The 12964-nt window shown below is 38.2% G+C and overlaps 1 long non-coding RNA gene across 2 annotated transcripts in view; it reads right to left on the bottom strand.

Annotated features, from left to right (window-relative positions):
• LOC129059485 (uncharacterized) overlaps window positions 1-12964 on the bottom strand; it is a 441076-nt gene that overhangs the window by 247818 nt on the left and 180294 nt on the right. For both annotated transcript variants that reach the window (XR_008525413.2, XR_008525414.2), the window contains exon 2: window positions 9260-9314. This is a non-coding gene — a long non-coding RNA (uncharacterized LOC129059485). The remainder of the gene's footprint in view (window positions 1-9259; window positions 9315-12964) is intronic.

The following is a 12964-nucleotide window of genomic DNA, read 5'->3' as shown; positions in this document are numbered from 1 at the left end:
CCTGTCTTCTCTTTCCATCCCTCTCTCCCCACGTGGTGCCTGCTCCCCATTGCCATGAGGGTATACATTCTGCCATGAGTGTATGCTTCCTGAGGCCCACACCGGATGCAGATGTTGGTACCATCCTTCTTGTACAGCCTTCAGAACTGTAAGCCAAATAAACCTCTTTTCTTTATAAAATTTCTGGTCTCAAGCATTCCTTTATTGTAACATAAACGGACTAAGACAGTAGGTAATTGGACAGAGGAGTCTGGGTTCAGGGAAGCGGTTTAAGCTAGTGTTATCAAGATTATAGTTGCATGAAATTTTGTGATATTGCATGTGATCATGGCAGAAATGAGTGTAGTGGGAGAAGAACAAGGTCCCATAGCCAAACATTCATGACAGAAATTGTGATAAAATAATTCTCCAAATCCACCAAAAGAAAAAAATACCTCTGTGTGTCTGGATCCCACTTTTTTATTCATCACTTATTTGTGAGCTTATCTGTATCTTTAGTTCAGATCAGTGGGTTTTAAACTCTATGAAGAGGGAAGAGAGTCTACAGAGTTGTCTCAGTGGGTAACAATGGGGAATGAAGAGGACAAAGAAAGACAACCTATGGAGTTGTTTCCGTGGGTAACAATGGGGAATGAAGAGGATGAGAGGAAATTGTGAAAGGCATTTTAGCTCCCACCATTTCTTAAAGTATACAGGATTCTATTTGCTTTAAAATATTAGAAAGCTAAAAAATATTTCATGTCAATAGTAGATTCTGGGCTCACCATGGTGGCTCATGCCTGTAATCCCAGTGCTTTGGAAAGCCAAGGCAAGAGGATTGTTTGAAGCCAGGAGTTCAAGACCAGCCTAGGCAACGTAGCAAGACTCTGCCTTCATAAAAAATAAATAGCCTAGTGCAGTGGCATCCACCTGTAGTCCCAGTTACTCGGGAGGCTGAGGCAGGAGGATCACTTGAGCCCTGGAGGTTGAGGTTGCAGTGAGACATGACAGCGTCACTACATTCTAGCCTGGGCAATAGAGTGAGACCTTGTCTCAAAAAAAAAAAAAAATGTAGGCCGGGCACAGTGTCTCACGCCTGTAATCCCAGCACTTTGGGAGGCCGAGGCGGGACAAGCATGAGGTCAAGAGATCGAGACCATCCTGGCTAACACGGTGAAACCCCATCTCTACTGAAAATACAAATAATTAGCCAGGCGTGGTGGTGGGCTCCTGTAGTCCCAGCTACTCAGGAGGCTGAGGCAGGAGAATGGCGTGAACCTGGGAGGTAGAGCTTGCAGTGAGTGAAGATCGCTCCACTGCACTCCAGTCTGGGCAACAGAGCGAGACTCCATGTCAAAAAAAAAAAGGTATTGTTGTCTAGTTCAAGAAATAGAAACATACTTCAATTATCTTATGTAATGGGTCATGTACCCTAAGGATATATGGCTACAGAAACCCAAGACACTGGTGTCCAGAAAGGCAAAACCCTTGTAACATGGCAGAATCTTTACGCCACTGTTCTGGCATTACCCTAATTTGGTCACTTGCCAATTACATGCTTTGTTATTCCTGTTCATACAGCTAGAGACAGATCTGCAATCCTTTCTCCTCTTTGTGACTTCTGCTTAGGCAGAGTTCTGCTTCCTCGGAACTCTGGCTTCTAGTCATAACTCAGGGTTCTACCTCTATCCCATGAGATCATTCAGCTTTACCCTCTTACCCTTATTAATCACTAATTATATCCCCATTTTCAAATTCAAATTCCCAACAAAGAATATGATAGACCTAGAATACCTTTCCACACCAGGCATTGCTTATGCTACCAGTACCTTCCTAGGGTCAATCAGCTAAATCAAGGGAGCTAGAACTCCATCATCTGCACAGGTTGGACTCTTCAACGATGGCTGTGGATAGGGAAGATTGACCTGAGAAGGGTCATAATTTATTAGGCACCAGGGTTGACGTCTATAACATAACAATAAATACAATTTATTCAACATACACCTTCAATGAGAATAAAAATAAAAGTCTGGGTTTTAAATAATTTACCAAAGGACAAGGATTATCATGGCATAGCACCAGAGAATAGCTATGTCAGTAACTACTTGCAAAATGTGTTAATTTAGTCCAAATAATACCCGATTTCAGTGACGTTTATGTGTGTCATGCTGAACTATAATTTAAGAAGCAATTTATAAAAATCTATACAGTGTATGGGTAACTTCTTAATGAGTTCTGACATATTTTCTACTTCAACTGGAGGAGATTTAAGTACTTCATATTACGGCCATATGGGATCACTAGGTCATACTCAAATAACCAGAGAAATCACAGCTGCCAAAAAATAAAATTGATACACTGTAGGAATTTCACAAAAACATTTCATATTCATTCTTTTCATAAGAGCGGTTGAGGACAAAGAAGAATAAATCAACTTTTTAGCTATGGTAAAAATTTAATTAATTTATTTGTTTGTTTTTGAGATGGAGTCTTGCTCTGTCACTCAGGCCGGAGTGCAGTGGTGCGATCTCAGCTCACTGCAACCTCCGCCTCCCGGATTCGAGTGATGCCCCTGCTTCAGCATCCCGAGTAGCTTGGGATTACAAGTGCCCACTACCACACCTGGCTAATTTTTGTATTTTTAGTAGAGACAGGGTTTTACCATGTTGGCCAGGCTGGTCTCGAACTCCTGACCTCAAGCGATTTGCCTGCCTTGTCCTCCCAAATTGCCGGGATTATAGGTGTGAGCCACCGTGCCCAGCCAAAAATTTAATTTTTAACCAATATAAATGCTCTGGTTTAAAATTGCTAGCTGAGGAATCGAATGTGGGAGCTTTCAAATTAAATTTAATAAACACAAAAATTCCCATCCCTACCCTACTGCTTCCAGGACTTCTAAAAATTTCCTCATCCTGCACATGGCAAAAAGTAACTTCAGAAGACGATTAAAATTTTAAAATAATTCAACCTCAAAATAAATCAATTTGGGTCAGTGTTTCCTTAAAGATTCTATTTTGCATGAATGGTTATTAAACACCTAGAATATAAAGTGGAAAGCATCAAAATCCCTATACAATAAAAAGTCTTTTCAAGCAGGTGGGAACTCCACATTTAATGAGGACCAGATTATTTCAATTCATTGTGAACACCAAGGCTTAGTGTTTGAAGCATTTTGATTTCATTCTCCTTCCCTAAGGAGTTAAGTCATATTTGTTAGTCATTGAATTCTGTGTACACATTCAATAAGAAACTTCTATCCTACTTAACATATATTTGTTCTATTCACATAGAAGACTGATCTATAGAATTTGGCATATTAGCCAAGAGCCTGAAAAGAGATACAAGCAAATCAAAAGGAAAATTCAGAACGCCTTTGTCATGTGCGTGCAGGACCCATATCCCAGAGAAAATGTAAGTTGTCTTTGATAAATGATACCATGCTGGCATGAGTTGTTACTACTATTTTTTTTTACCACTGCATTGAATAACAGGAATATCACTATATCCATTTCATTACACTTTTACAGGCTTAAAGTATTTTTAACTGTGCAAAGAAATATAGTGTGATGACACAGTCCCATCTATGAGGACAAGTTATACACCTATTTTTATGTTTGTGGTCCATTTTTAAAATCTATGTTTGGGGATAAATAAAAGGAAGTACTACATTATTTGCTTATTACAGAACATACGGAACTTCTTATCCCAAAAATGTTATTCGAGTTGGAACTATGAAGAGTTTAAGGGCTTAGATGTCTTCACAAATTGACCCCATTACAAGTTATTTAAAAGGTAATATTCCTAATCTTGAATCATTACAAAGATAATATCATCAGCTATCTCCCCAAACTGTATATTTGTCATCTATTGTCATTAACCAAAAGGAATCATTGTATCTTAGTTGAAAAGAATGGTAATGATTTTCATTCTCAACTTTTATATGTTACTGATAGGAAAAATATATAATTTTCAGAAGGTTATATAATTTTACCAGTGTCAAAAAAATCACCAGAGCAGCATAGGAATTTTTTTATATTCACGTAAATTGAATTTAAAATCTAGATGGACTATGTCACTAAATCAGCAAGCATGTTTCAAAACAAAATGGAAATAAAATTCATAGATCTTGGCAGAGGAAATGGTCTTCTGAAAGGCAAATAAACTTAAATGATGGTTAAAAAAAATGTGCTCCGTATTATTTCTGTTTCAAACTTTATATCTCAGTTGCTTTACAATGCTTTAAATTAAAACAAATGGGAAGATAAATATTCTTCCATATTCAGGCAAAGTGGTCTTTTTATTGTTATCCAACAACAGCCTTAAGAAATCATTAGTCCTACTACCTATGCAGTATAATGGAGAAGAGGTAAACACTAGTTACATAACATAAAATTAGACAAGAAAGCATTCTATTTGTAAATTCTCCACAGAAAATACAAACTAGACGCATGTAAATGGAATCCAGTCTTCAACCTTGATTGTTGGCCCACTTGAATTTTCTTTTTATAAATTGAATTAATCATAAACATTCAAAAATTCAGAGACTCCACAGAAAAATCCAGATTTTCAGATCTGCTAAAAAATATAATACCAGCGTTGAATTTTCCAATGGTAGCAATTTTTAGGAGTTGAGTATTTGTCCCTTTAGGTAGATTATACCCTCCTCAGGTACTCCATAAGCCCCACCACACCTTATTGTTCAAACACATTAACTGCCTAGACCTATATTCCTATGGGCTTATAACTTTATTTGGTAATCAATACCTAATTACTACACATAGCAGGCCAATTAGTTCAACTCCCTAGAGACATATATTATAGTAAACAATATTTCAGCAGCAAATAAAATAACTCAACTAGGATTAATTTAAACAATATAGATATTTATTATTTTGCATGTCAAAAAGTTCTAAACTCAATTCTTAGTTTGACCCATTCAGCAGCTAAATGATATGTCAGGCACCCAGAATCTCAGCTTTCTGCTCTGCCATCCTGCGAGTATTGCCTTGATTCCTCTGGCTACCTTCTTCCATCATCTGAATTGAACAGCATGGTTCCTGGCATCACAACTGCCAACAAAGTCCAGTGTGATAAAAAGGAAGGGTCTCCTCCTTCATATCATCTTTCATCATTGAGTAAATATTTCCCAAAATGTCCCCAGAAGAATTTCCCTCACTTCTCACTTTCACCTCCTATGGCTGAAATGGAAGACCAACCTCCCCTGAAGCACATGGCTATTGTATTAGTCAGCGTTCTCCAGAGAAACAGAACTGATAGGATGTGTGTATAGATATACATAGAAAGATATTTATTTTAAGGAATTGGCTTATGAGGTTTTGGAGTCTGGCAAGTCCAAAATCTGCAGGGTGGGCTGGCAGGCTGGAGACCCAACAAGAACTGATGCTGCAGTTCAAGGTCTAAAGCCATCTGCTGGCAGAATTTCCTCTCACTGAGAGGAGGTCAGTCTTTTGTTCTATTCATGCATTCAACAGATTGAATGAGACTCACCCATATTATGGGGGGCAATCTGCTTTACTCAAATTCTAATGATTGAAATATTAATCTCATCCAAAAACACTCTCACAGAAACATCCAGAATAATGCTTGGCCACATTTCTGGACACCATGGCCCAGCCACGTTGACATCTAAAATTAACCACTACACTACACAAGACTTCAACAAACACAGAAGAAATTATGGGAATAGAGGAGTGGCTACAGGAGGCCAAAGTGATTTATCCTAAAAGACACATCCATTGGTTATACTGTTTAAATTTGAAGGCTCAATGAGAATACTCAAGTGGAAAGAAAATGCTACCTTCTTAAATAAAGCTCAGATAAATCAAAGTTGACACTGACATAAGGCTCCTGATGAAGAGGTGATTTAGGCCACCTGCCCAACTTGGGAAGCTAAAGCGTCTTCAAAAACAACTCTTTGAATCTTCTGTTACAATATGGAGGTCGATTCATTGCCCATTTCATAAAATCATTCTTCAAGCACAATGAAAATTAAGTGACAGTGCATTTCATCATTTGCTAGCACCACCAGGAAATTTAGATTCAGTTTTATTCAGTAATCACATTCACTCTAGTTTCTGTATTACCCTACAAAGAGCATTTGAGAGGCAGCAGAGCATAGTAGTTAAAAGTACAGATTCTGAAACCAAATCGCTGGGAATTTGATTCCAGTATGCACTTAACAAATGTGTAAGCTTGAGAAAGTTATTTGGGCTCTCTGTGCTCCCATTTTCTCGTAAAAATGTTGTGTATTAATGTAAATAAGTGAACATGGAGGTGTTTAGAACAGAGCCTGACACTTTTGTATAAAATGTGTTTCATATCATTTCCCTTATAAAATTTTTACTTTGTAAATTGGGCTATGCTTATTATTTAAAGCAACATCACAATCTTTTAAAAGGGGAAGGGAAAACATTAACTAGTCTCTCTAGAGACTGAACACTCATTTTTCTTTGGGTGTAGAGAGAAGAGAGCTGTCTCAAGACGAAAAGGGGAGTATACACAGGAAAGTGAAGTAACTGCCTTCGGAGAGCAAAGGGAGCAAGTTTTTAAGAGGAGAAGAAGCTGCAGGCAATTGATGTGGGAGATAAAACAATCTTTTGGTTCCAAAGATGAATTAAAAATAAAGAATGGTTTTAGCACCCAGCCGGGCACGGTGGCTCACACCTGTAATCCCAGCACTTTGGGAGGCCGAGGTGGGCAGATCACGAGGTCAGGAGACAAAGACCATCCTGGCTAACACGGTGAAACCCCGTCTCTACTAAAAACACAAAAAATTAGCCAGGCATGGTGGCGGGTGCCTGTAGTCCCAGCTACTTGGGAGGCTGAGGCAGGAGAATGGCGTGAACCCGGGAGGCAGAGCTTGCAGTGAGCCGAGATCGCGCCACTGCACTCCCGCCTGGGTGACAGAGCGAGACTCTGTCTCAAAAAAAAAAAAAAAAAAAAAAAAAAAATCATAAGACTAAAACACAAGAATAATTAATATCTTTCAAGTCACCTATAATTTTTCCGTCAACTCTTTTCAGCAGTTTTTGTTTCCTGGTGAATCATAATTTCATGCGACAAGAAAATGAGAAAAATTTAAAGATATACCTTCATCCTGTATTTTTCTCACCTTTCTAAAAAAAATTAACTCACTAATTCTTTTCTGCTATTAACTTTACTTACTTATAGAATTAAATTATACTCCTTGACGTTCAGTGTGAGAGCTGTGTTTGATCATGGTGATTACAATCTTCTCTGGGGAGATTAAATTATTCCGTTGTACGGGTTGTTTAGCCTTGTTTTACACCGAGGGAGATTGAGGAAGATTAAAATTTGTTCGTTTTTGGTAAATGACAGTTTCTTAATAGTCAACAACCCAGTTCCTAAGGCCACATCTTCCCCATGTGACGTAAGCACTCTAATTTATAATAGGGTAAGCTGGTCCCACACTCAGTAGTATGCAGGGAATGTTCTTTAGAGTGTCCCTGTAATTTTAAGAGGGAAGAGTTATGTGGATGATAAATCTAGATTTCTTTTAAAGAAGAAAAAGGACATCACAATGCTGCCTCAGAGGACCAGGGACAGTGTAGGGAAGGAGGGATGGTCTGCAATAGACCCAGACATGCCTGCTTGGGAAAGTTAATCTTGCTGCCTGCACTTCACATGGGACTATTTGTCAGCAGATTGCTTTCTGTACATTATAACTCTCATATTCAGGAAGAAGGGAATTGGCCAAACCAGTAATATAAATGCATTGTATGCTCTACCCTCCCTCTTTATGATTAATTCTCCCAGTGGTACAAATTTGCATGAATGAATGTCAGTGTGTTTTCTGCCCTGAACATCTCCTGCTGGCTTCAGTTCAGCCCTGCTGACATTTATTACAAAATAATAGCTAAATATTCCTGATTTAATAGCTGCAGTGGTCCCACATCTGAAGGTGATGTCTGTAATAAAAGCAGACAAGACGAACTTATAACAAATACTAATCAGATTGTGTTTGCACACATAATGGATAAGCCTCACAGATATACCCACAAAATGTAATGGTTGTTTTTTAAATGCAGCTGCTTGAAGTCACATTTTAAGAACATATTGGTTGCTTTATTTCCTTTTCATTTCTCTTCTTTCTTCATCTCCTTAACGTACTCAAGGCCTCTGCACAGGATCAAGATTGAATATTATCCTCTTTTTTATCTGGAAAAATGGGACACTAAACACAGAAGACTGGCTGTGTCCTTTGATTCATCTTTTGTTGCTCCTTCTAAACAAAGGACATTGTCCCCTGTTAAATTCCATTTGCTGCCTCTCATTCAAAGGTAGTTTACACACCAGCTACAGCGATTCTCACACAATGCAGTTACTGGCAAAGATACAAATAACTTTCAAAGTTCTTTAAACCTGTTGACCCAGGTGTCCCTTCTGAAAGATATAAACTAGCCTCCCACACCTCTTACAATTGATAAAGGAGACTATAAAACCTGAGATTACAAAAAGATGGCACACAGTGCCTACTAAAGGCAGGTTTTTAAAGCCTTTGGGAATAAAAGGTTCTTTTCTCTTTATCCTACCCAAACTTCACAAGCCTCCATATAAAAATTGAAGAAGGCCAAATTAGCATTGTCTTTACCTTGACATTTAAACACTTAGGAATTTTACTTACTTGTCATTAATTGTGAATAGCGTTATGAAAATACAACTCTTAATATGTTTCCATTTTTTTTTCTGGAGTAGACTGTGCAGAAAATTGTAATTAGAGGTGATTACAGACACTGAATTTTTTTTAAAAAGTATTCCATTGAAACTATTTGATTGGCAGACATTCCCTGAGGTGCATAAACTATTTGACACTTGAGAGCAAATGTCTTAATCACAAATTGTGTTAAAATCTTTCACAGTATGAACCAAAAAAAAAAAAAAAAAAAACGTAACTTGAAGTTTAAGCATCATGGACTAAGGCAGGGTCTAGGACTAGAGTATTTTTCTGGACGCCCAACATCATGTCCTACTCACAAACCCACCTTAGGAGGCCCCAACTCGTAGCTTCTAACTTGTACTCTCCTCTCATCCTCCTCTGATCAGCCCAATAGGCCAGAAAGGCAGTGAATAGGAGTCTTAGGGCCACTGGGGCTTCTTCTCAAACTCTGCCTTTGCACTTCTACCACTAATACCTGAGTACCTGAGTATCCAACAATGGTTCCATGTGAATCAAAATAACAGAAAGATTCAACATAAATTCTATTATTTTGATATTGAGAAAGAAATTTAAACTACCTACCTTATCACCTTGCTTGGCATAGTCTCTCAATCAGATTTTGTTTATTCATTGTGACCTTCAAAGGAAGTAGAAAATTAGGTATTATGTATTCGTATTGACTAGGAATTTCCACATGAATCATAGATTTAAAGAATGTTAGACCTAGGAAAAAATTACATAGATTATTGTCTTTCTACAGATGAAGACACTGAAGCCCAGGAATTTGAAGTGACTTGCCAAAAGTCACATCATGAACTGGGTCATAGTTTTTACTGTACTCCCTGTCTTAAGCCCTGGAAAAGTGCTTCCTCCATCATACTATTCCCCATCCAGCTCATCTTACTTGTTCTCTTCTGGTTCATGAGAACAAATCATTGTTCCTTGCTTCCTCTGTCCTGAGCTGCAAAGTTTAATCAATGGGTTTTCTGGATTCTCAATCTATTAGATGCATTTGGCAAAACATATGGCCCATGTATTGTTTTGTCTATGTGTTAACATGGTTTGGGATAAACTTGATGGTGCCATTGGTTTTTAGTTCATCCTTTTTCCCTATGAATAAGAAACCTTACTCAGAATGAAAAAAAGAATGACTTTATGTACGTTTCTTCGTTGCTAATTTGGACCTTTCCATGGCTAATCATTAGTAGTCAGGCATTTTGGTTGCTAAACTTTGTATCCTTGCACTATTTTTCTCCCACTTTCATCTCTAACAATTCTGCTTCTTCCAGGGATCCAGTTCATATGTTTAGTACATTGTGTTCAGATTTCCCTGTCTTCCACCACTGGCTTTCACATATATTCAATTTCACCTAAATGTTTATTATGGTTCTAGGTGAATCTTATATAAATCTGTTTTAGCATCTGTACCCTTCCTATGCCCTGGGCTGGAAATACCATTTCCCTAGACTATTTCTGTTTTATTCAGATATTGTCTCTTCTTTGAACCTTTTCCTAAATACCAAGCCATGTGAGCTTTCTTTCTACTCTAAACACTTAATGCTCTTCTTGTCGCTTATGTTTTCATAGCATTTATATAGTGGCCTCCCTGTATTACAGTTATGTACACCAGGTGCTCTAGACCATGTATTTTATAATTCATCTTTATACTGCACACCACACAGAACAGGGCCTAACTTTTCACTGGAAAAAATAATTGTAGAGATAAATAGATAAGTAATATTTATTACCCAGAAGCCATATATTTTAACCCTTCTCAAAAATATTTATTGTATCATAAAACAATACATATTTGTAGCTCCATGTTAACTAAAAAGAAGCATAAAGTACTTCAATGTCCTAAGAGCTGTATGAAAACTGAATGGAAAGCACAATTAATTTTATACTCCAGCATACATTCTACCTAGCAGAAGTGGTGTGCCTAAAACCAGAAGGCTAAATGAGGGAAGCAGGAATCATAGGCAGGCAACCTAAGGACTGATCTAGCCAAGGAGCACATGTAGTTGTGGTTTATATCACCAAGAAGCAATGTCATGGTAGATAGTCATCTAGAGGTACTGCTTTTGTTGAATACACACATCAGACTCAGCTAGAAGTCCAACACACTATCCATTGCACCACAGAGCTGGTATAGAGGTGCTTTCTGATCTGAGATACCCTCAGCTGAGAGTGGACCAAAAAGGGAACCAAGCCCCCACTCTCCCTCCAGTCACTAGCTAGATGGTTCCAAAGAAGCCAGAAGGGCAAGTAGTAAGGAAGGACAAGCATTCAGCTGCTTCAAAATCTAGTATCTATAAGCAAGGTCAGAATTCTAGAAAAATTCTAAGGAGCTGAGATTATGCCAGCAAAATAATCCAAAAACTCACACCACAACAATGTCTAAAGTCTAGGTTATAAAAACCCTGCACCCTTGCAACAGATCAAATTTCAATAGGCAAATGACAAAGAAAGAGAAAAGAATATTGCTGTTAGACAAAATGAAAAGTTGTACAACCAGGGCTCAGAAGCAAGTTGTGTTGGGCATGGAGTCTGTCTTCATTCTCAGTGTTTTCCTTAGTTGTGCATGATAGAAAGGCAGGTGCTACAGAAGACACATTAACTCTTACACCCTCTGTAGAATCAGTTATTACCGTCATATTTAGCCAAGAAACTACTGACTTGGGCCATAAAAAATGCACAGGACTTTTTAAGAGGCAACTCACCTTACTATAAAGGAGTCATCCAAGCCCATGCTTCTCAAACCTTAGTATGCTTGTGAATCCCCTGGAGACATGATTACATTGCTGATTCTGATTCAGTAGGGCTAAAAGGAACCTGAAATTCTGCACTTCTGGCAAGCACCCTTGCTGCATGCTGGTTTGTAGGCCAAAATTTCAGCAAGGAGGCCCTAAACAACCTAAACTGGAGCCTGACATATAGAACAGTCATATTTTAAAATCACAGCCTAATATTTAAATTAAGCAATATACATATGTTTTATACATACAGTGTAATGTAAATGTTATATTATCTGCAATAACATGTTATATCACTTCAGACCTCAGGCTATATATCATTACATTCCCTTGTCACAACACAACAAAAAATTTTGATTCATTTGTTTTCCTTATTTATCTCTTGCCTCTGTCTGCTTATATTCTTAATAGGTTCCAAATGAGAAATGTTCACTTCACAGATTTTAATTACCTGAAGTCTTTTTTTCCTTATTGATTACCAAGAGCAAAGTAGCATTTTGTGTTACCTTTCAAAATGTCCAATTTAATTTATGAATACAATATTTTTTCAGCTCAGTGTATACAGATGATGCATATTGTTTCATACTGCCTTCATGAAAGACCATTTTAATTTTAATTACCCCAAAGAAATGTGTCTGGGATGGAGAATTCTGAGAGTTCACGAACAGAACTGCCCAACAATTTGTTGGAAGAGCTCATGGCATCTACAAAGAAATTGTATCTGGGGTAGATGAGGCATTCTCTCAACTGCTGGGGAAAGTTGTTTTGACAACACATTAGGATTAAATCAGTTATGCAATATTCCAGAATGGCTCCCTTTATTTTGTTTTTGTTTGTTTGTTTTTTGAGATGGAGTCCCACTCTGTCACCCAGGCTGGAGTGCCGAGGTGCGACCTCGGCTCGGGGCAATCTCCACCTCCCAGATTCAAGTGATTCTCCCGCCTCAGCCTCCCAAGTAGCTGGGACTACAGGCATGTGCCACCATGCCCGGCTAATTTTTTGTATTTTTAGTAGAGACGAGGCTTCATTGTGTTAGCCAGGATGGTCTCGATCTCCTGACCTTGTGATCCACCCACCTCAGCCTATTTTGTATTTTTGAAATCAAAAGCCTGATATTTTAGATTCCTGCAAGTGGACTAAACATTGGCATTAGTCCTGGAAACATCTCAGTAAGAGAAAGAGGGCTGCCAGTGGTGAGGTCATCCTGAGGCATTTGAATTCAGGGCTTCCATTATCCCAAACATGGTGGCTATTCTGGTAAACATCAAGGTCACACAACCAACGCTGCTTGATTGCAGTCACTTCTCTGATGCCTTCAGCAAGTGTTTGCTCCTTTTTGCATTTTCTTGGCTTTAAAATTCACACAGCAACTCTATCCCCCCAACCCAATCAGAAGGCTTTCAAGCAAGCCATTCTGCAAAATACAAAATCAGGGGGAAAAGAAGCTAAATCAAACTCAAATAAAAAGCAGTGATAGAAGGCTTCAACAAAGTCCACACAGGGAATCAAGCCTGCTTTTAAACAAAAATATTGA

The sequence above is a fragment of the Pongo abelii genome, chromosome 4 (assembly GCF_028885655.2).
Source record: "Pongo abelii isolate AG06213 chromosome 4, NHGRI_mPonAbe1-v2.0_pri, whole genome shotgun sequence".
NCBI classification, from domain to species: Eukaryota; Metazoa; Chordata; class Mammalia; order Primates; family Hominidae; genus Pongo; species Pongo abelii.
The sequence above is the reverse complement of the archived record's forward strand: the minus strand, read 5'-3'. Positions and strand labels throughout refer to the sequence as shown.